The sequence below is a fragment of the Hibiscus syriacus genome, unplaced genomic scaffold, assembly GCF_006381635.1.
Source record: "Hibiscus syriacus cultivar Baekdansim isolate YM2019G1 unplaced genomic scaffold, ASM638163v2 tig00110429_pilon, whole genome shotgun sequence".
Taxonomy (NCBI): domain Eukaryota; kingdom Viridiplantae; phylum Streptophyta; class Magnoliopsida; order Malvales; family Malvaceae; genus Hibiscus; species Hibiscus syriacus.
Window position 1 is genome coordinate 12,533,721 of NW_024062733.1, and position 22,124 is coordinate 12,555,844.

The following is a 22,124-nucleotide window of genomic DNA, read 5'->3' on the forward strand; positions in this document are numbered from 1 at the left end:
ACTTTTTATCTTTATAATTGAGGGTCTAATTTTGTCCAATCCCTTTTTTACTTATATAATTTAGGCCCTTAATTTTTTTTCAATCTAACATTTTACGTTTAAAATTGAGGGCCCTAATTCTCACTTTTTACCTTTATAAGTGAGTTTCCTAATTTTTTTAAAGAAAAAAAAATTTCAATGACCGAAAATGCCTTATAATATACAATTTTAACCAACTTTTTTTTGGATTTGCGAAAATGACCAACAAATTCTCAAAGCGAACTCCAATTTTGCAACTCAGTTTCCAAATTTGCAACGCAAATATGTAAATCGCATTGCGATTTTCCAATTCGCAACGCGAATCTGTAAATCGCAACGCGAATCTGTAAATCGCAACGCGAATCTGTAATTCGCAACACATAAGTCAAATTCGCAAAGCGCGTTTATTTTCGCAACACGAATTTTATTTTCGAATTCGAAACACAATATTAGTTTCGCAACACAAATGTAAACAGTATAATCTTAAATCATAACCTAAAACCCTAAATCACAACTCAATCCCATCTCCATCTCACACTCTCTACGATGACATCCGTCCCCATCTCTGACGAAATTTGTCCCCATCTCCAGCGAAATCCGTCTATCTCCATCTCTCAGAGCCACCCTCACAACCATTCACGGTCAGAAATGGAAAATCAACCACCGAGGGTTAGTTTTTTTAATTATTTTTATTTTGAATTTTTTGTATTATTATTAGATTTTTCATATTTAAATTGATGATAAATTTACTGGTAATTTCAGTAATAGATTAACCATTTCACTTAGATTACTTAGTAAATTCATTCGGTTGCTGCCAATACTGTTAAACTGTTTAGTATTTAACTCTGTGAAGTTAGTATTTGTCTTTGTTTTGTCTTTTGGTTGAAGTAATACAATTCATTCAAGTTTCAATTTGCAGAAGACTATTTGAAACTTAAATTCGCAACATGAAAATGAAAATCGCAACGCGATTTTAGTTTCGCGTTGCGATTTTAAGTTTCTGAAACTATTCTTCTTTTGCAAATTGAAACTTGAATGAATTGCATTACTCCAACCAAAAAAACAAAGACAAATATTAACTTCACAGTGTTGTGAATTTAAGTTTCAATAATAAACTACTACTCTTTATGTTGTCCTTGAACCTGCACTAAACCTATATGTTGTCCTTTTAAATGTTTTTATAAGTCCTTACTTCAGGAATGTTAACTGATGCATTTTGTGAACTATGATAGAATAATGACTTGGGTGAATACCGTGCAAGTTTGAAACATATTTGGCTTTGTTTTCACTGTTTAATATCATGTCTGTTTATAGTGTATAATTTGTAGTTTTTGGTATATCTAACTTGGTATGTTTATTGTTTTTGTAGAATTTTTTTTCAGCTTCATTGACCTTAAGGAATAAATTAAGCATAGCTACTACAATTGCGTCGACGCTTACACTTGTACAAAGAAAATTGTTTGAGGATACTTGCTTCGGGCTATGGCTGAAAGTACAACATCCGGGTGGAGATGCTATGTTGACCCATTTGTTTCTTCAGACCATGACTAACGATCTACCCGAGAGGATACAACGTGGTAATGAAGAGATATGGTTTTATTTTCCTCCGGCGTATACTTGTTTTGGGTGGGAGGAGTTTTACTTAATCACTAGTCTACGCTTTGGACACGATATTATAAGGCATTTTCGGTCACTGAAGTTATTTTCTCTTTTTTAAATTATACTTTTTACTTTTATAGTTTAAGCCCATAATTTAATCAGAATTTAATCATTTTTCTATGATCTATTAATATAATATTAAATTACTTATTCAAAGTAATAGAATAGACTTTCGTTTTATAAGGGATCATATTTTAGTTTCGCTCAGGACGCCAATAATGTCCAAGACAGCTCTAGTTAAATTGAGAAAAATATAAAAATATTAGATAAAAAATTATACAAATTTTATTAAAAAAATATTAAAGGTACGTAATTGTATGAGTGCAAGTACAAGCTAGATGATAGCGGTGGTAATGCTTGTATATTCACCTTATTTTCAATCAGTCAATGAGCACATGTATAGAGCACTATATTTAAACACTTTAAACATCCCATTATAAACAATGTGAGATTTTTTTTATCATGATATTCTCAAATCTCATATTGTTTATATACGAAATTTTTAAAGCGTTTATGTATGAATTTTTTAAAGCGTTTAAATATAGTGCCCTACACATCTGTTCATTAAATGATCGAAGACAACCTATACATGTAAAGGATCGAATGTTCCCAACTATTTTGCAACTTTCTGTCTCTCTCATCTTCCTCCACTGCCTTCCCTATCTTCAACGAAATCAAATCAACCTTTTTTTTTACAACCAAAAAAAATAGAAAAGATAAAGCCTGCATTAAATGCAAATTTGGAAGAAATGCTTCGACCGGAATGCCCCCGCAATTAATTTGAACAAAGAATAGTATTAACCACCAGGACCAACAACAACGTGTAGTTGATAAATATGCATGGTTTTCCTGAATCCTCGCAAATGTACGTGAACTTCGAAGCCGTGGTTTATGCTGGAGCATTGCCCTAATATAGGCCGAATTCAACCCCATATATACCTCTCCCACTCCCTCTCGATAATTGTGCGGGTATAAATCTAACCTTCAGCACCACATTTCTTGTAAATTACTGCTAGTTGTTCTCCTACAGACACCGTCGAGACAATCCCAACCCGAAAAGAAACAGTAATGGCACGCCAAATCTTTTTTTTTTTTTTTTTTTGCTTTGGTCTTAATTGCTTTAACCGGGTTGGTTTCCCCCACCAATGGTGCTTCTAGTAAACCAATTGCCCCCACCAGTGCATCCACCGTACCAGATGTTAATATCATCGGCACCATTGATGACACAGGTGTATCATCTCCGAATGCCGCTGTTGCTGCTCCTCTTGGCAGTGAGCTGGATGCTAAAAGATTTGCTCCTACTCCTAGTGATGCAATCACTGTTGGTGTCTCAGTCATACAGGCAGCCACCGCCGCTGGGGCGGTTGTCATAGCTGGCTACCTTGTGTTCGAAATTAGCTTCGCTTAATGAAAGAGTCGTAAACCTCAAAAAGCAGACTTCTTAGTATCTCAAATTTGATACTTTCATACGGCAGCCGCTTGTACGTTTATATGAACTAACAGAAGAATATACAAGTTCTTTTCTTCCATTTTTCTTTTTACCTTTCATAACGAAAACGGTAAAATCGAATGTTCAAAAATTGGACTAATATTACCAGAGACAAAAAAGACTAATATCAATTACAAGAATGTCAGAAAACAGATTCTTAAATGCTTTATAACAGAGAATATACCTAAACTTTGTAAAAAAATCCCTATCACCTAAGTAAGCTAAAACACTATAAAAGGAATTCAGGTATTCAGAATTTTTTTACCCCAACTATTTGATGCATGAGTGTTGACAGGGCATGATGGAAACAAGTTTAGCTGTGCACTCCTAGGATGCTGTGATGACTCTTTTTAACTCCAGATCGAAGACTGAATGAAACAACTTCCCTTTATGAACCACTGCGATTGAAGACCGGTTGCCATGTTTTATACCACCTCTTACCAAAAAATACAAAGAAGCACCAATCAGATACGGAATGGACTTAACTTGACGTGCAAGATGAAAGTGGAAATAGTAAGTCACAAACTCGAGAGCATTATCATAATCAGCTGAAAAATGGGGATTTTCCTCAATACATGCCCTTAAAAACAGGATTTGTTCGGCAAATGCTGGCTCCATATTCCTCATATTCAGCTTTTGTATGACATGCCTGCACATTGCACAGGTTAGGAGACTTTCAGCCAAAATCCAAATTTTAGGTTGAAGTTGAACTACACAATTCTAATGGAAAGCGTATCGGGCAATTGACAAATCAATCAAGCAAGAACTGTGACAAACTATAAATGCTAAAATCAATGCCATTCAGCAGCCGATAAAGAGAAAAGAGACTAAGATGAGTATAGAGTGAAGATTCATACCGCAAAAAATTCAGGTGTTGATGCAAGTACAGAACCTCCAAACCATACCGCAAATCTTTGGATAGGATGACTGACTACATTAACTTCCACGGGTTGTGACTGGAAGGTGAAGATCCAAACAGGATTAGCAGTTAGCTTTTAAAAATACACAACAGGATGGAAATACAGGAAAAAATATCCTTACTTTTATTTCCCCACCAGCTCGAGTATCAGACGCAAGAACTCGGGCATCTACAATCTTTTTCAGATCTCGCTGCAACCTTCTGTGGAAGTCTTTGAACATGGTTGATCCACCAGATAATACTATGTTCTGAAAAATGTTTTGATAGTGAAAAGAGAGCATTAAATTATTATAGAGATATATGACAAAACAAGTGCAACAATCATTATCTTCTCAATTCAGTCATTAGTCTTATGTATTTAACTTCAAGCTTTCCTTGATTTTTGGTATCAACAATGTAACCAACAGTTGGCACAAGCCATTATCAACATACTGCCACTAGGCTGAGAACTTTTCTTGGTAAAAAAGTAGGAAAAAAACAGCCATAACTTTGAATATAGAGATTAAAATCAGACCTGGTATGAGAAAATAAAATCTAATCAGCTCAAAAACATAAACACTGATTCAAGAGTTTCGAGTGAAAAAATCACATATCAAGAACATCATCCTACTTCAAATAAAAAGAGACTGTTCTATCAAGAAGCAAAGTGCATGACAGCCAGCTGAATCCTTAGTCAGTACATCTCAGCCTTCAACTGTGATACTTTCTTATCGTCTCATTTAGATCTATCTTAGCTAAGAACCAAAAAATTGCAAACTGCTTCTCTTTTTCTAATGAGAATATCATACTTCACCTTATACAAAGCTCTTCTGGTGTCAATTGGTGCCGACTGAATGCACTTATCTATTACAACTGGTAAGGGAGTAGTAAAATCACTGCTATAGATCTCAGGACTGAAGAAAACCTGTCAAACCAACCGATACAGAAACATCAGCAACAAGATTCAAGAAGCAATTTATAAGCAGTAAAGTTCATCAAAATTTTATTTCTCAAACAGCAGCGTATTATCAACTACCTAGTTGCAACAAAAAAGTACAAAAATGCCAAAACCAGACAAATTAAGAAAGAGAAATCAATAAAAACTTATATTCTCCATACACCACAATTCTGTTTCTGTTGATGGAAATTGACGTTTAGATAAGGAAATATTTTGTTCTAGTTGGTCTACACCAACTTACTGTTAGCAATATCACAGCGAGGGCATACTTATACGCTTTTATGTGAAGAAAGATTTTTAGTATAAGCAGATCAGATAAAAGAGTAGGAGGAATCTGCTTTTTGACAGATAAGCATTGACATGAAATGATAGCAGCAAGAAACCAAGTAGGTGTGTAATATATTTATATTAATAGAAGGGGAAATCTTCATAAGGCAGCCAAGAGTCTAACCACTTGAAAGAGTCAGCAAATCAGGTGCTTAAATTTGTCCGCAAGAACATGTTAATCTAGTAGCGATATCCTGACTAAACCCAACCCCAAAAATACTTATTGAATATGGAGAAATGCCAAAAGTAGCAGTAATGTTAAATGTAAGGATTGAGTTTGAAAGGGGAAAAGAGGACAAACCTCGGGGCCTAAAAATCGTTCATAACCAATGTCACAGGAATATGGTGCCCCAGTCTTCGGTCTAATGCCCCTCCAATGTTTGATATACTTTCCAGGTTCTTTGTCATGCTTGTTGAACTCCTAAATAATATTATCAAATTACCATTGGAATGTTAGAAAATGTCAACTTCATTACAGTATCTCATGCCGGGTAAAAATCATGAGGAGAAACTCATGCCAAATCATTTTACAAAATCACAATTCAGTGAAATAAAATATGACCTTGACTATATCAGAACATGTATAGCAGTACATTTCCTTCACTTTTCGAGCTGCTTCAAACGAGTCCTCTGGCGGAATTTTCTCTCCTCTTTCCTGAAAATAGTGGTGTCAAAGCCAAGATTCAAGAATAATGCATTAAGATTATTTTAAAATCTCTGTAGCCACAAATCAAAGCTACACACCTACAAGATAACTATAGAAGAGAAACATTTAAAGCCTAAAACCTTTAAGCTTTTAAAGAAGCAATCTCAAGTATGGTGAAAAGAACAAGAGGGGGTAAAACACACACATTAATTTGACCAACCAACTATTAAATCTAGCATTCTTCGATGGCAATAAAATTTAAAACTTCATTCAGTTTCCTCAAAGAAGATACCACACGGCCCATATGACAATTGGAAGAACGCATGATAGTGATACTATCACAACTAGGTCTGGGTAATTGAAAGCATGATACTTAAAATATCAACAATGCATATAAATCCAACCATATAGAAGGCCAAATTGTGCTAAGAAGAGTAGATAAGTTTCTCATCAGGACAGATAAATAACAAGTACTAGAAATCTTGAAAAAATAGTAAATGGATACCAAATCACTATAAAAACAAACTTTCTAACAATATCAAGAAGCAGAAAGTACTTTTTTGTTCATGGTAGGGAGTCGAGAAAAAAAAAATACCCGCATAAGCCGTTGCATGAAGAGTGTAACATCAGTTCCAGCTATTGGAATTGACTTAATGCTGCTCCCAATAACATAACCATCAGCAACAGGTACAATATGAGTAGCCCCATCTCCAACATCCACTACCACTCCTGTCATCTCACACTATAGAAAATATTGTCAATCTAAATGAAAGCAAAAGCTATATACGGATGATTAGCAAGATAACAAATGCACATAATGTAGAGTATACAGCTAAGTACAAGAAAAATATTTAACGAAATTGGCAAAGACTTTTAAGCTCATAACAAGTAACAACACCTTCAAGTTCAATCTTAATGTATTTTAATTATGAAGACTGGATAAATCCATACAAATCTGATTGTATTCACTACAAAACACCGTTTATTAAAAAATGACTCCAACAGTGTCTATTATAGCACATTCTCGTATATAATGACACCATATATCATCTATTCCATTGATAACTTAAAACATTAGATCAAGAAAAAGACAATTCAGGGAATTTATGGGACAGAAATAATTAATATTGCACTGATTTCTCAATTACTAAATGGTTTTTAATCATTTAGTTGATGACTGAATAGATGACCATTCTAGAACCAACATTCATACACAGAGTTAAGAGGTTTCGTTTATTACAGTAAATAATAACGATCACAGAGAGTCAAGGACCCAAACTTATTCAACTAATGAACTGGTAAATATCTAACCAAAACAGAGAACAAAAGGGAAAACACATGATTCAGGAAATCAGTCACCAACCTCAGAGGTAGTGTACCCAGCTGCTAAAGCAAGCACAGAATTCACAGCAATATAAAGCCCTGGAACATTAAACGTCTCAAACATAATTTCACCTGTATATTCTCGATTCTCAGGAGCAGTAAGAGGACTCTCAGTCAACAAAAAGTAATGATCCTCGGGGTCACACCGTAAATAATTGAATATACATTGCTGCCAATACCGTTCCATGGCATCCCAGTTATATACTGACCGTGCTTAATAGGATAAGTGAGGTTGTAAGTGTTACTCGATCTTGATTTCGTCAGTGCTTCATCCCCAATGAAGAAATCAAGATCTGCCATCACCCCAGCTGAATACTGACTTGACCAATTTGACTTGGAAGAAGTTCTGGATTGATTGAGAATCGACTCGTTAAGTGCTACTACTGTTGGCTGAATAAAACACGGCTCTACATTACCCGCAAACCCCATCTTGGTATATCTGCCAAAAAGGAATCGAATAAACATAAAAGGGAACTCTAAAATGAAATACAAACAGGGGAATTTTATCAAACAGATTGTGAGCAATGAATATACATCCATATTAAGTCAACGAAAAGGAAAAGATAAACCTACCGGTACCGTTGTCAATGACGACGGCGGGGCGAGAAGTTGGGTCCATCGAGAAACAAAACGGAAGCTTGAGAGTTGTTGGGTTTTGTGGTGGATCTGCGAGCAAGATCCGAGAGAGAATTGGGGGCAAGAGATCATGGTCATGAAGCGCGCCTGAAGAAGCGCAGATAAGGAGAAGAAGGCTTCCCCCCGATGGCACTGTTGATTGGATCCCAATCGAAAAACAGCAAGCGACGGTTCAACGGTATTAGCTTCTTCAAAACAACAGTTGTTATTTAGCGATGTACCAAACTGTATGGAATCAAGTCAAACTACTCATTAAAAAACACTCCAATTTTCGTCAAAACTCCAAATTTCCTCTTTCTGTTTCTCTCGATTGATACTTTTCTTAGCAATCAAACAATAAGACAGAAAGACAACGCACGAAACTTTCCCTTCTTTTTTCTTTTTCTTTTTCTTCTTAAATGCTTGGAGATGTACGGCTTCCTCTATTTTGACCGAGTGGTAATAGTAACAGGACAGTCTGTAAATGTAAATGAATAAAACGGAAATTTGCCTGACTAAGCTACAAGTGAATTTTTATTTTGGTATTTTCAAAAAAAATTTATTTTGGGTAAACTATACGATTGACCACTTAACAATTTTGTCTTTTTACTTTTGACATTTATCTTTCAATTTTATCAATCAGACCATCTAACTATTTAATTGTAGTCAATCAAACCACTAGCCGTTATCAGTTAAAGAAAAAGCTAATGTGACAGTTAAATATTTTGGTATAATTTAACATTTGGTCCTTATTGTTTATATATCCTTTCAATTTAGTGATATTTTTTATAAGTTAAATAAATTTACTCATACAATCAAATTGTGTCACATGTCATCATCAGTGACACGTGGCATCATTCCATTAAATGATTAAATTTATTTTAATTTAATATATTTATTTTCCACCAATTAGATGATGACATATGTCATCCTCTGATTTTGATGATAAAATATGACATTATTCCATCGGATGATTAAATTTATTTTAATTTAATATATTTATTTTCCATTATTCACTGGTTTAAAGAAAACAAACCAAGTAAAATTGAGGTTAGGGGGATTCGATCCAAGTGAAGGGAAGTTGAGCACAAAACCAACCATTGAGTTTGGGCCTGTAAACGAACCGTTCGTGAATCGTTCGGCGAGAAGTTTGTTTATGTTCGATTATTTATTAAATAAACGAACATGAACAATATTATTTAATAAATTTTAACCTTAAACCCATTAATATTTTTAAACTCTATTAATTTTAAACCGAAATAAAAAAGTATTCAAATCAAGTAAAGAAAAATATAAATCCTAAAATTGTTTAAAAAGAAAAAACATTCTTCTAAATTATTTTATGTTTGTTCGTTCATGTTCTTTTAAGTTTGTTTATAATATTTTACGTTCATTCATTTGTGTTTGTTAACGAACATGAACAAGCTAAATTTATTAACAAACGAACACGAACAATAAATTTCGTCCTTTTAGTTGTTCGTATTCGTTCGTTTGTTCGATTAAAGTTAAACGAACGAACACAAATATATTTTCGTTCGTGTTCGTTCATTTCGTTTACATGCCTAACTGAGTGAAGTCCAAACATTAGTTTAAGCTAGACAACACTCTATATATCTTTTGTATCTTTGTGTATAAATATTTAACTTAAATTAATAATATTTTATATATCTTTAAAAATATTTTTATTTATTAAATATTTTTATTTATAAATATATTTTTCTTAACTTAATTTAAGATTGTTTTATTTTTTAAAAATATTTAAAAATTTTATTCTTATCTTAGCTTAAATATATATTTATTCTTATTTTAATTTAAAATATATTTTATTTTTATTATTCATTTTAAAAATATATTTTATTTTATCTTAATTTATAAATATTTTAAAAATGTAAAGTTTTTAAAATATTTTAAAATTTTTGTTGTTACTCAGATTTAAAAATATTTTTTTGATGAGTACATAAACATAAAGTTTAAAAATATTTTTAAATTAAGATAAAAATAAAATATATTTTTAAAATTAAAAAAAGAATAAAAAATATATTTTTAAATTAAAAAATTAAAAAAATTAAGTTAAATTAATAATAAAATGTATTTAATAAGATAAGATAAAAATAAAATATATTTTTAAAGATATATAAAATATTATTAATTTAAATTAAATATTTTTACACAAAGATAAAATATGTATAGAGAGAGTGTTGTCTACTTTAAACCAATATTTGGACTTGGCTAAGTGGTTGGGTTTGTGCTTATCTTCCCTCAACTCGTGGATCGAGTCCCCGAGTTATCATTTGATTGGTGAAAAATAAATATATTAAAATAAATTTACTCATCCAATCAAATGGTATCACATCAGTATTTCCATCAATATGACTAAATTAAAAGGATATATAAACAATAAAAACCAAATAAGTAATCATATCAAAATATACAACGTCACGTCAATTGATAACGGCTAATGATTTAATTGACTACAATTAAATATTTAGGTGATTTGATTTATAAAATTGAAAGAACGGTGAAAAAGTAAAAGGGTTAAATAGTTAAATGGTCAATAGTATAGTTTACCCATTTTATTTTGGGTTAAACTACCTTAATGGTCAATTAACTTTTAATAAATTAATGTTTTGACCACCTAAAATATTAAATGCTGTTTATGCATAGACGTCTCCTTAAACTACTCTTGCCCTGCATTAAACATCACTCCCTCCCTTAATTTCTCTTTGGCCTTTCTTTTATTTGTTTTCAACGCTAACTTCTAATTTTACAGTAATTTTATTAATAATTTTAAAATAAATTTTATATGAAAAGAATATCGATCAAATTAATAAACTTGTTTCTGATGTGTATTATCAGTGCTAACGTCACGTTTGGCAGTAATTTTAGCTGCAGAATTCTAATTTGATTGCAGGTTTATTAGATATTAAAGTTACAAGCTTTGTCCTATTGTGCAGGATTGTTTGAGACCCTTGTTCACATAAATCAAAATGAAAATGACCATCTTCTCCTATTGGCTATAATTTGAAGAAAGAAATTGATGGTTTCTCTCAATAGTTTCAGGTTCATGGATTTGTTCAAGACAATAGGACAGGGGAAAAGGTGGCCATGACAGAAGCTGTGTTGATGTCGGAAAGAGACAATTCTTACTGAGACGAGATACAATCTTACCCCTTTTGCTGTAGCCCTAATGATAAAGTTAACCCTCTATAATCTTTTAAGGATAAACTATTTGTTTAGTACTTAAACTATTATTTTTGTTTTATTTTAATACATAAACTTTATTTTTTTTCAAAATCATACTTAACATCTGGTTTGTTTTTATTTGGTAGGGGTGTTAATTGTTCGGTTAAAACCGAATTAACTGACCGAACCAAAATTTTGGTCGGTTAACGGTTAATTGGTTTTTTCAAATTTTAGTTTCTGTTAATTCATTTCAAAATCGATTAATTAACTAAAATTATTAAATATTTAATATTATATACTCAATTTTTACCGAATTAACCGACCAAATTAAGCGAACATAGTTCGGTTCGATTAGGGATGGGTATGGGTCGGGTTGGATTTTTAGTCCACCTGACCCGACCTGAGGACAATGACTCCTCCACCCGAAATTCGACCCGCAAGAAACAAGATTTCACCCTACCTGACCCCGACCCGATATATAACTTAAAAACTCAACCCGAAATAATAATAAAATATCATTTTTATTCAATAACAACAATGATTTAATTGAAAAAATAATATATAGAGGGGTATTCTTGTAATTGTTCATAAATATATAAGGTAAAATTATTATTTTTCGGGTCGGGTCGGATATTTTTCACCCTAAACCAGATCTCGACCCGATATGAACATCACATTTTAAAAACATGACCCGAAACCGATTTTTTTTTTAAAAAAAAGCTCAACCCCATCGGGTCGAGTCGGGTCGGAACTCGTCGGATCCATATCCCATGCCCATCCCTAACCATAACACAAATAGCTTTCAAGTAAAAAAAATGTCTTTCTTTTTCCAGTCTTTTTGATCAAAAAAGAATTCTTAAACAATTATTGAGTGGTTTTAGTAGTTAAAGAATATTGTTTTTTTTAAATCCTAAGCCAAATAATTGCGTATGTAGGGTATAAATATTATCAGCGGTTAAAAAATATTACAAACATATATTACTTTATAGTCCTCACATATTATTAAAAAAACTTTAATTGGTATTGTTATTATAATATTTTCAATTTATTTATATGAAAAAAGTTGATAAAATTACGAGTATAACTTTATAAAATGTAATTTCCATCATTTTTTATAAAATATATCTTATTTCAATAGTTAAAGGAATCGTTATTGTTTCTAGAAGTCACGGGTTCAAGCACCAACAACTGCAACAGGGTGATTAAGCGTTCTTATCAAATGATTGAGAGTATTTAACCAAACAGTATTATATATAGTATATAGAATTTATTAAAAGTAATTTTATTTTGAAAAGATAAAATAGGAATTGGGCTCAGTTGGACCGGGCCTTATTGCCTCTAGTGAAGCTCACATTTGAGAACACATTTCACCGTCATTCAAAGTTGAACCCATCTCTTAGCTTTCAATTGATTAGGGATAAGCATGGGCTCGTATCCGAAGGGTTTCGACCCAATGCAATCTGATCAGGTCAGATTTTTGTAAAAATAATTGGGTTCGGGTCGGGTTAAATTTTTTAAATGTGATTTTTGGATCAGGTAAGATCTGGTTTAGGGTGAAAAATACCCGACTAGACCCGAAAAAATATAATTTTACCTTATATATTTAGGAATAATTACAATAATATCTCTCTATATATTAATTTTTTTAATTAAATCACTGCTTTTATTGAATAAAAATAATATTTTTATTATTATTACGGATCGTATCGGATCGAGTTTGAATTTTATCTCAAAAAGTTGGTTCAGTTTGACCAAAACCCAACCCAAACCCGACCCATGCCCATTCCTACAATTGATGTCTCAATAGTATAATTAAATGAACTTTAATTATTTTCACTATGTTTAAAATACATACTAAATTATATAGTTGTTCTTTTAATATATTTTTCTTATCATGTCTAGAATAATTAATTCAACCGATTAGATGAATCGAATTGATCAATAATCAAACATCAAAACTAATTCAATCAACGTCCCTATTATTTAAAAAAAAAAACATTGCAAAATATCAAAGATGGAACAATAAAGTATTACCATTATAATCATAAAATAAATAATTATATGCATTTTTTGAGTTAAATATGATGCACTTTTAACTAGTCTTAGCTTCAATACAAATCATATGCCGTCATGCATGATGGAATGAGATTAATGACAAGCATAATTAATTACCAAGCGTTTTCAAAAATCCACTTTGCCCTAATTGTATAAATTATGTTCCTACACTCTGTGTGGATCCAAAAATTTAGAAATATAAATCCAAAAATTTTAATACTCTTTTTTTAATATAATGAGTATGCAAAATTTCTTATTTTTTCCTTCTTCCTCTAATATATTAAACTATATTTAATATATAATCTGAAATAATGGTTATGCATTTGGTCCCTTATGGGCGCATATGCATCCGCTCCTGATATGCTGGTTAACCCAAGCAACGATCCCAATAATAAAGTAAATGACATTTTGAGTAATTTTATATGAATTTATTTAAGTTTGTATTTAGATATAAATATTACTTTGTAATGTTAGAATATACATAAATATGCTAGTGAATACCGAACTCGATAACCATTGGCTCACTTTTTCTAAGCCAAATGGAAGGGACCTAGTCCCTCTTATGTATATAATATGTATGTGTTATGGAATCAACATAAAAGTAATTTACAAATAAATGGTAGAGGAGCTTTCAATAGACCAACAAGTTGCATTTATAAACAATTTTGGTTTTTTATTAATTGGTTATTCGTCGTTTGAGTTCTTATGTTTTGTTTAAAAAAATTAATTATTAAATATTTAAAATATGATAACATGTAAAAAGAGTTAAAAAAATTAGTCAAATAACTTGAAAAAAAAATAAAAGATACGAACAAACACCATTGTTGGTGTTGAAGGATAAACACGCTAACAAAAACAATGGCGACACATTTACACCACCTTTATCATTACAAAAATGAGTCTTATTTGAAATAATTTTGATCATACATTAATATGAGATAATCAACTCGAGGGTCAAACTCTGAAATAGACTAAGAAAATAATTAAATTCCTAAAATATATAATTAAACTATTAACCGTTAATCCTTAACGATTTCAAGTTATATTATAAGTGACATTTTCATATTTCAAAAAAAAAGGAATTATTTTAAATAGTAAAAAGTTCTAAAAAATAATTTTAAAAATATTAAATTATTAAATTATTTTGATTTTTTCAAAATTTATTAAAAAATATAATATATTATTAAAATTGTAAAAATATTTTTTTAAAAAAATCTAAAACATTGCAAATTTAATTAAAAAGTCTAAAATTATTAAAAAATATCAATATAATCACTTTAAAGAATTTTTAGACCCTTGAACTCTATTATAAATTTGCAAGTGGTATATTAATTATATCGTTGTCCATGAGAATTAATTATTCACCTACTGACATAACTTTATGGAGAGGTATAGGCTTTTTGTATTAAAAATGTAGTGAAAAGTACAATTACAGCACTTATTAAAGTTGCGGTTAATTTTTTTTATTAATTTAAGGTAAGTATAAGTTAATACATGTTTAAAGATAAATTTTAATTTTTTGTTATTAATGCAGACACTCTTGACATATATGTTATTCGAATTCGAGTCTTTAAAGAATATGTTATATGACCCCCTCTCGTTGTCTTTAACGACGCAGTTGCTATATGTGTTTAATCACTCAAAATTTATAAATTATCTTTAAAAATCATTTTTTAAAAATCCTCCAACCATCCAAATTGATTCATTCCATTATTAGATGTGTATGTGGTCCGATTAAGTGCATATAATTAGAAACTTACCGAACCAATAGAAAATCATATCATATCTTAAATGCAGAATATTTCATCAATGATGAATTAATTATCAATTTAATCACTTATTTTCTTGTCGTCTAAATCACTATTTCACCCAATATAATATTGGTGCGATATTTTTTTCTTCTATTCTTTTTCAAAATAATTCATATATCTTCTGTTGTGAGATTTTGTTTGCATATTTATTTTTAGAAGTATAACAATTCAAGATGATAAAATAAAAAAAAATTATTTAAATAATCAAAAGGAACAGTATAGAAATAAATACATTTTTTTACGGAACAACTGATTAGAAATGCGTTGAAGCCTGCAACTATGTAGTTTTCTTAAGATAGATTTTTGATCACTCCTATGATGCTTAAGATCATTGGTCGTTTGTCTCTCATGATACAACTATTAGATGATCAATTACAGTTACACTGCTGCAGATATCACGAACTACTCCTTGCCTTCGTCTATCACCCCAAAAAAACTAGAGAAGAAAAGAAAATTATTTTTGAGTTGTTTTGAATTGTGTTTTACTTGGTATTTATAAAGATTTCACAATGTGAACAATTGAAAATTTTTGACCTAACGAAGCATTAATGAGATTCAAACAACCAAGCAATTTCCAAAATTATTATTTTAATTAAACTAACCTTTTAATATTTATTATTTTAATTACAAAATAAATTTTAAAAATATACGTTCTATTTAAAGAAAAATATTTTATATTTGGGTTAAAATATCCGCAAGCCCACAAAAAACTTCACCTATTCGACTATTAATGTTATCCAAATTGTGCACGTCTATACATATATAAATTAATAATTGGTTTCGTATTTTCCTTAATAATGTTTGAATCAATTTCTTATCCAAACTCGGTTACCGTTTAATTTCTTACTCTCTATCATCTGTTTATTTTGTATTTGGCGTTAGATTCAATGAATCAAATTAGAGATAAAGATTACAATTTTAATAGTTTCCTGAGATGAGTTGGAGAAATTGCTTAATTGGGCTATGCTCGTTCTATTGTAAGGGTATATCTTTGAATTGTAACCAGATCAGTGCAGAAATAAAGCTCATCTGATTTTTTTTAATAGAGAAAGAAAATTTCATCTGATGATTACTAGTAATGGGGAAGTTTCTGATCGAAATGGAAAATGCTCCGTTTTATTATATTTAAAGAAGAAACTTAAACACCAATAATAATAAAATTATTATTATTTTTTAATGTCATGAGTTTGAACTTAAGTTTATTAAAAATGTAAACATTCGTAAATTTTAAAAAGATAATATCTTATATTTAATATATATTAATAAAAAACTCACATTCAGATAATCTATTAAATAATTTTAATAATAAAAAATTATTATTTTTATAAAATTCGAATTTAAATAATTTTATCCATAAAATATATATATGTTTAAATTCCATATATAAGCCTCAACGAAGGACTTGCTTCTGCTCTGCTGCGTATATGATATATCCAATTTCTTTCGTCTAAAAAAAGCCGGCATGAAGGTCCGATCATGGCTAGCCACATGCTCCACCGGCACATGCGTCGCTTCAACCCACGACTCAACCATTCCGTTCTCCTATGACACATCGGAACATCTCGTTTCCGACAGCTCCTATAATCGGGGAACCGCCACGTCATCTTCCCCTTCTTCAAGTGATTCCAGCTGCAGTAGCCTCCCTAGCAACCTCTCCCTCCAGACTCTACCGTCTGTCCCTTCCTTACAGAAGCTCTTCCCTGAGACCATAGTCTTCTCCGTCTTCGACATCAGCGTTACTTCAATCAAGCCCCGACCCAAGCATCCGATCACCTGCGTTGCGGTTCAGGGTAACTTATTGTACGTAGCCTCTGTTAGTGAAATCAGCGTCTACGATCGTCAAACCTCCGCTCTTCTCGATGTATACAATGGCCGGGATTCATCCTCCGGTTCCGTTAAGTCCGTCACTTTCTATAACGGAAAAATCTTCACTGCGCACCAGGACTGTAAGATCCGAGTCTGGCAAATGACCATGACTAAAAAGCACAAGTTCTCAACAGTTCTACCTACAGTTAATGACCGTTTAAGTCGTTTCGTTATCCCGAAGAACTACGTCAGTGTACGCCGTCACGTGAAGCGGTTGTGGATCGAGCATGCCGACGCCATTACCGGACTCGCCGCTAATAAGGGCCTAATCTACTCGATTTCTTGGGATAAAACCTTGAAAATATGGCGAGCATCGGATGTACGTTGTTTGCAGTCTATTAAAGCGCACGACGACGCAATTAACGCCATCACCGCCTCCGTCGACGGAACGGTTTATACAGGTTCCGCCGACAAACGGATCCGTGTTTGGGGAAAACCATCGGGCGAGAAGCGGTACGCATTGGTGGCGACTCTAGAGAAGCATAAGTCAGCTGTTAATGCACTATTGCACTGGCTTTAGACGACGAGAGATCGGTGCTTTTCTCCGGGGCGTGTGACCGTTCAATTCTGGTTTGGGAGAGGGAGGATAGCGCCGCTTACATGGTGGTTGCGGCAGCGTTGAGAGGGCATGGAAAGGCGATCCTATGCTTAGTCAACGTCTGCGATTTACTGATGAGCGGGTCAGCTGATCGGATGGTCAGGATTTGGCAACGTGGATCGGCAGGGAAATATTGTTGTTTGGCGGTTTTGGACGGTCATCAGAAGCCGGTGAAATCGTTGACGGTGGTTAAAGACGATGAACACAGTGATGTAATTTCGGTTATCAGCGGAAGCCTTGACGGCGAAATTAGAACGTGGAAGGTCTCGTTTTCGAAACCCGGCAGCCCCCAATCGGCGGCCGATATCCAAAAATGGAATTTGTGAGAAATAATAAAAGTAATTAAATCATCAAAATTAGCGGGCCTGGTTCTTTTAGAGTACAATCCTCCATTATTTGTTTGCTTTCGGGATTATTATATGCAAGTTTACTATTACTGCATGAAGTGGTTAAAAATCTATATTTAATACAAATTAAAAATATATGCAATATGTTTATATTTTAGCTTTTGGCTTATAGTATTTTTTTATTATAAATTTCACCCTGAATTTTTATTGGCTAATGTCACGTCATCTTATGAGGTATCACATGCAATAGTATAAAAATAATATATAATTTAAATAAAATTATTAAATATAGAAAATTCAAAAATATTATAATTTACATTTAAAAACTAAAAATTTAAATGTAAAACTCCTAAAATGAAAAATATTACGAGGAAAAGTAAACGACCATCAAAGATATTTACGAGGAAAAGTAAGTAATAATTAAAACTTAAAGTCAACAATTAAGGATAAGAAATTAAAAATCTGCCTAATTTCAAGAATCATAGAGTTCATACACATTAATTAAATTAAGAGAAAATAACCTCAGTGACCAAAAATCCCATATAATATACGATTTTAACCAACTTTTTCCGGATTTGCCAAAATGACCAACAAAATCGCAATGCGATCGCTAATTCGCAAAGCGATCTCCATTATCGCAAATCAGTTTCCAGATTCGCAACGCGATTATGACTATCGCAATGCGATTTTACAATTTCGCGTTGCGATTCTCCCAATTCGCAATGCGAATAAGTAAATCGCAATGCGAATTTGGAAAATCGCAATGCGATACTGACTATCGCAACGCGATAATACAAAATCGTAACGCGATACTGACTTTCGCAACACGATACTGACTTTCGCAACTCGATTCTGACTTTCGCAACGCGATTCTGACTTTCGCAACGAGATTCTGAAAATCGCAATCATCTTCAAAATCCCAATCACAACCGACTTCACCTTTTGGGACTGTTAACTTAGGTGATTTTTAAATGCAAACGTTGTATTATGTGTATTTTATGTGTGCACTTTTAACATTTTCAGTTAGGCATGTATTAGTAACTTGAGTTTGAACATTACTATGATCTGTTCAGTTGTTATCACTTATTAGACATTCATTTGACTATCGCAACGCGAAAATGGCTATCGCAACGCGAAAATGGCTATCGCAACGCGAAAATAGCTATCGCAATGAGAAAATGGCTATCGCAACGAGAATCGCATTGCGATTTTCTCATTGCGATAGCCATTTTCGCGTTGCGATAGCCATTTTCGCGTTGCGATTCTCTCGTTGCGATAGTCAGTTTCGTGTTGCGATAGTCTGTTTTGCCTTCAACATAATGCAGATTGAAAATCAACAAATCAACTATTACATTTCAATCAATTAAACAAGCACAAATAAGAATTATGTACACATCAATTAAACAAATCAACATTTACAAATCATTTTTTACAAATCAATTAAACAATCAAAAAATAATAATAATTCTTATTTCCTCATCAATTATTGAATCAATGAATCAACTTTTGCACTCGTACATCCATTTCACGCAGCTCACTTAAGGATTAACCTGCAGAAACCAAATATTTGCTCAAACAAGACTTCCTACACATCTAAAACCTACAAACAGCAAATTATTGAATTCTAGGTACTTAACCAAATATTTTCAAACCAAAAGGAGTATATATGTTAACAAAACTTGCATTTGACTTACCAATTAACAATGAATACTTTCATAACGCGGATGCAGGTAGGCAGCGTCTCGAATATATCGCTCTAGCCATATAATGTCGAAACCACAAGCCTACTGCAGCTCTATCTCTATCGGTGGGAGGTAGAAACTCTGTGCTTCCCGTCGTCAAACGCGCCAAGCACAAGCATACGAGAGGACCACAATCCCCTCTGGCTCCCGGCGATTGTTGTGGCGCGGTCTCGTCTCTAACAACTATGACATTGAACTTCTTTGGCTTCTTGTGTCCAGAATGAGTCCAATAATTAATCCCATCCAAGAATTTAGCCAAATGAGAGCTCCATCCCTTGATAATATCTCTCAAATCAGACAGTGATATGTAATTTATCATGCTGTCATATACTATTATCCAAAACATGGATAAACACCTGCAATCATAAGTAATAATTCATTTATTTGCACACTTATTTATGAACACCTTTAAAAAATTTAAAAAATAAACACTAACCTTATCGACCTCCCACCATGCAGGATAAAGTTTAGCTTGTCCATTGCCCAACGAAAATGATTCATCTCGTTGATTCTTCAAGTGAACTGCGTGAAAAGCCGCCGGCATTATTGTATATCGCGATTTTTTTTATTTTTCCTAAGCTTCCTTATTATTAGAAGCCGTGACACCCACGCATCGATATGCTGTTTTACAAAAAAAGACATATATTAGTGAATTACATTAATTTTTAAAAATATTAATCAAAATCATATATAAGACAAATATAAGACTTACCTCCACATCGAAATAGCCACTGTCTTCAACCCCTAATAACACACCCCACCAAGACCGATTAAGCAACAAATACATCTCATCGTTGAGTTTGCTTATGTCAGTGTAACACCCTTGGCTCCGCTCATGTAGATAAAAAAAACTGCGGTCTTAGCCCAAAGGGTATTATCCAGAATTGTTTCCGATAGTTGTCTCCTCTCCACTTCAGATACCGGAAGGGTACTAGCCGGTAACTCATACGAGATCCAACTCTCATCCATCATGTCCGGCAACGGTGGGGGTTTCTCAATAATTCGATATATTACCCCATGTGAATCGGGCTTTGGAATGGTGGAAGGGACCTCTTCAACGATGACAGTGGCCTCTTGAACGGTGGGGGGGGACTCTTGAGGGATGATAGGGGCCTCTTGAACGATTGGAGGGGACTCTTGAGGGATGACAGGTGAGTCGGGCTTCTTCTTGCGGAGTCTTCGCACCATTGGGGTGAACGGAGACGTAATAGTACGTGCACGTCGTCTGATGCGTGAACTCCGTCGTGCAAGGAAAACCCGACGTAAAGCATCCACCTTATCGGGCCGCTAAAAAAAATTAATACATAAATCAGTAAATAAACAGACATGATATTAAACAAAGACAAATATGTTTCAAACTTGCATTGTATTCACCCAAGTCATTATTCTATCATAGTTCACAAAATGCATCAGATAACATTCCAGAAGTAAGCACTTATATAAACATTTAAAATGACAACATATATAAACATTCCAGAAGAAGAATAGTTTACTTTCGCAACATGAAACTTACTTTCGCAACGTGAAAATGACTATCGCAACGCGATAATACAAAATCGCAACGCGATACTGACTTTCGCAACGAGATAATACATAATCGCAATGCGATTTTCAAAGCGCCATTAGTATCGCAAAGCGTATTTTATTTTCAAATTCCAAACACGAATATTAATATATTGGAACACTGAACCATCCACAGTATATCCCGTAATCGCAACTCATAACCTAAAACCTAAAATCACAACTCAGTCCCATCTCCATCTCTCACTCTCTCACCCATCTCCGATGAAATCCATCCCCATCTCCGACGAAATCCATCTATCTCCATCTCTCAGAGCCACCCTCACAATCAGAAATGGAAAATCAACCAAATCAACCACCGAGGGTTGTGCATTTCTGATTGTGCATGGAGAACAGGGAGACAAAATCACAACGCGAAATGAAAATCGCAATGCGATTTGTGCATGGAGAACAGGGAGATAAACGTCTTGGCAACTTTGTCGGTCGCCTATCTTGCGGTGATGGTGGAGAAGAGGCTCGATGATGTGACAGAATAGGTGATGGCTGTCGTTGTGGAGGTGTATAGTCGGGTCGATCAGGTGATGGCTCTGGGTGAGGTGATAGCTCTGGGTGAGGTGATGGCTCCCGAAGTGGAGACTGCTCATCATCCGTGCCATCAAAAAAACGCTTACTAGCTTGCCACCAATCAGTGGCAAGCTCAGCTTCCATGGGTGTCAGCCTCTGTAATGGAGTGTTGGCCTCCTAACAATATAAAAGCTCAAACAAAGTTAAACGTGTACTAGTAATAACTTGTTTATAAACATATGGTAGTATTTATGTTAACTTACATTATTTATTGTCGTATACCGTAGTAAATCTTCCCATTGCAAGGTCCGTTTCCTCTTCCAGGAAATAGCCCTGGGAATATCATTTGAAGTTTTTATTGCATATGTCTTCATGGCGGGAAAGGCCTCAAATATCCAAATCTACAAACAATATAATAACAAACATTAGTAATTGTTAAATAAT

At 33.1% G+C, this 22,124-nt stretch overlaps 2 pseudogenes; one reads left to right on the forward strand and one right to left on the reverse strand.

Moving 5' to 3' along the window:
- Nucleotides 1-3,519: 3,519 nt before the first annotated feature.
- Nucleotides 3,520-8,360, reverse strand: LOC120124882 (annotated as a pseudogene).
- An 8,089-nt stretch (nt 8,361-16,449) lies between these two features.
- LOC120124962 lies at nt 16,450-17,951 on the forward strand (annotated as a pseudogene).
- Nucleotides 17,952-22,124: the final 4,173 nt, after the last annotated feature.